Source organism: Otolemur garnettii, unplaced genomic scaffold (assembly GCF_000181295.1).
Source record: "Otolemur garnettii isolate 467f Iridium unplaced genomic scaffold, OtoGar3 scaffold00018, whole genome shotgun sequence".
NCBI classification, from domain to species: Eukaryota; Metazoa; Chordata; class Mammalia; order Primates; family Galagidae; genus Otolemur; species Otolemur garnettii.
In genome coordinates this window covers 25087287-25090595 of record NW_003852413.1, presented here as the reverse complement: position 1 = coordinate 25090595, position 3309 = coordinate 25087287, and the positions used below count along the sequence as shown (strand labels likewise).

General features: G+C 45.3%; 1 protein-coding gene across 1 annotated transcript in view; it reads right to left on the bottom strand.

Moving 5' to 3' along the window:
• The window catches only part of RPL23 (ribosomal protein L23), a 7719-nt gene that overhangs the window by 1271 nt on the left and 3139 nt on the right, over positions 1-3309 (bottom strand). The window lies entirely within an intron of this gene.

Here is a 3309-nt window from a genome sequence, read left to right as displayed (position 1 = left end):
AAAAAAAAAAAAAAAAAAAAAGTCCCTAGCAAAGTACATTTCTTGACCTAAAAATTACAAAAATTGCTGGAATTTCTTGGAATTAACTATCTTAGGTTTTACAACATTAACTCGCCTGCCAATTTAGCCAAAGAAAATCTGTAACTGCTAGTGTACATATATGTACAGGCCTTGAACTCCAGTGAATATGCCTAGGATCTTGACCATACTTTTTTTTTTTTTGGGTTGTAGTTGTCATTGTTGTTTAGCAGGCCCGGGCCAGGCTCCGACCCAACAGCCTCAGTGTATGTTGCTGGTGCCCTACCCACTGAGCTATGGGTGCAAAACAATTGACTACACTTTTAAAAAATATATATCTTAACATTATATTACACCTAACTGTGAAACATGTCGTTTTTGTTTTTCTTAAGAGACAGGGTCTCTACCGCCCTCATTACAGTGCTGTGGTGTTACAACTCACAGCAACCTCCAATCCCTGGGCTTAGGGGATTCTCTTGCCTCAGCCTCCCAAGTAGTTGGAACTACAGGCAACCACAACGCTTGGCTATTTTTTTGTTGCAGTTTGGCTGGGGCTGGGTTTAAATCTGCCTCTCAGTATATGGGGCCAGCACCCTACCCATTGAGGCATAGGCACCGCCCAGCATATGCTATTTTAATAGAGAAATAGGATGCCGACCATGTATACTGGAGCTGGCGGATTCAAACCCCTGCCCAGGGCCTCAGGTTCAAACCCAGGCCTCCCACAGTGCTTAAAATGCAATTTTTAAAAAATCTGTAAGTCATTTATGATGAAAGAACAAATATGGGATGGTAATGGTCCATTTCCATAGGAAAAAGCTGACAAGGCTTAGTGCCTGTGGCTCAAGCAGCTAAGGGGGCCAGCCACATACACCTGAGCTGGCAGGTTCGAATACAGCCTGGCCCGCCAAACAACAATGATGGCTGCAACCAAAAAATAGCTGGGTGTTGTGGCAGGTGCCTGTAGTCCCAGCTACTTGGGAGGTGGAGGCAGGAGAATTGCTTGAGCCCAGGTGACAGCTTGAGGCTGTCTTAAAAAAAAAAAAAAAAAAAAAAAGCAGACAAGTTCAATTTTTGCATAGAATTCGGGAAAGGACATACAATAAAATATTACCAATGATCATCTCTTTTTTTTGAGACAGATTCTTACTTTGTCATCCTCAGTAGAGCTCCACAATGCCTAGCTTTTTTTTTTTTTTTTTGTAGAGACAAGAGTCTTACTTTATAGCCCTGGGTAGAGTGCCCTGGCATCACACAGCTCACAACAACCTCCAACTCCTGGGCTTAGGCGATTCTCTTGCCTCAGCCTCCCGAGTAGCTGGAACTACAGGCCCATAACACCTGGCTATGCCTGGCTTTTTTTTTTTTTTGGCCGGGGCTGAGTTTGAACCCACCACCTCCGGCATATGGGACTGGCGCCCTATTCCTTTGAGCTACAGGCACCACCAGTGCCTGGCTATTTTTTTTTTTAGAGACAGGGGTCTCACTCTGGCTCAGGCTGGTCTCGAACCCTTGAGTGCAGGCAATCCACCTACCTTAGCCTACCAGAATGCTGGGATTACAGGTGTTAGCCATCGCACCCGGCCCACAATGATCATCTCTTGAAGGTTTAAGAGTGGGGTAACTGAATTTCAACTTGTACTTCTTGTGTAATTAATTCTATGTTTATTTATTTATTTATTTTTTTTTGAGAGAGAGAGAGTATCACCATGTCACCCTAGGTAGAGTGCCATGGCATCACAGCTCACGGCAACCTCAAACTGTTGGACTTAAGCAAATCTCTTGCCTCAGCCTCCTAAGTAGCTGGGACTATAGGCACCTGCCACATCACCCAGCTATTTTTTTTTTTTATCGTAGTTGTCATTGTTTCGCAGGCCCTGGCCCAATTTGAACCAACCAGCCTATGTGTGTGTGGCCGTTACCCTAACCACTGCCCTACATGTGCTGAGCCTGAAGAGCTACTTTAGAGTCAGATGTACCTGGGTTCAAATCTTGATGGATACCAACTTGAAGACCTTCACCAAGTTAATTTATCTTTGGGAGCTCAAATTTTTCTCTGGTAAAATGGGGGCAATAATTACATTCTCACAGCTCAGCGCCTGTAGCTCAGTGGTTAAGGTATCAGCTACATGGTCCACGGCTGGTAGGTTCAAGGAGGCCAGGGCCTACTAAACAATGACAACAATATCAAAAAAAATAGGCTCGGCGCCTGTGGCTCAAGCGGCTAAGGCGCCAGCCATGTACACCTGAGCTGGTGGGTTCGAATCCAGCCCAGGCCCACCAAACAACAATGATGGCTGCAACCAAAAAATAGCCGGGCATTGTGGCGGGCGCCTGTAGTCCAAGCTACTTGGGAGCAAGAGAATTGCTTAAGGCTTGGTGCCTGTGGCTCAAGTGGCTAAGCCCGGGCCCGCCAAACGACGATGGCTGCAACCGAAAAAAAAATAGCCAGGCATTGTGGAGGGTGCCTGTGGTCCCAGCAACTTGGGAGGTGGAGGCAGGAGACTGGCTTGAGCCCAGGAGTCAAGCTCTGCCTCAAAAAAAAGAGAGAATTGCTTAAGCACAAGAGTTTAAGAATGCTGTGAGCTGTGATGCCACAGCACTGTGAGGGCAACATAGTGAGACTCTGTCTACAAAAAAAAAAATTACATTTCCACATTTAACATCAAACACTAGAAATACAAAATTTCTTTTTTGGGGGATGGGGCGGGCAAAGCCTCAAGCTGTCCCCCTGGGTACAGTGCTGTGGCATCACAGGGTCACAGCAACCTCAAACTCCTGCGTTTAAGTGATTCTCTTGGCTCAGCCTCCCAAGTAGCTGGGACCACAGGCACTCCACACAACGCCCAGCTATTTTCTTTTTTTGGTTGTAGTTGTCATTGTCATTTGGCAAACCCGTGCTGGATTTGAACCCGCCAGCTGTAGTGTATGTGGCTAGAAATACAAGATTTTTATAAAGACAAGCATAATAACTTTCCTTGAGGCAGGTATCAGATAAAAAAACAACCTAGGGGGTGGTGCCTGTGGCTCAAAGGAGTAAGTAAGTGCCAGCCCCATATACCAGAGGTGGTGCGTTCAAACCCGACCCCAGCCAAAAAAATAATCTAGGTAAGTGCAAGCATCTTCTGTTGGACCCTCATACTTCTAAACCATTTAATTCCTACAATTATATCATATAAATAAATAAAGCCACGAACGCAGGAGTTTACAGGGGCCTGTTATTTACAGATTTAAGTCCAAGATGAGGGGATATATTTACTTAGCAGAAACAAGAACCAAAAAGACATCAAT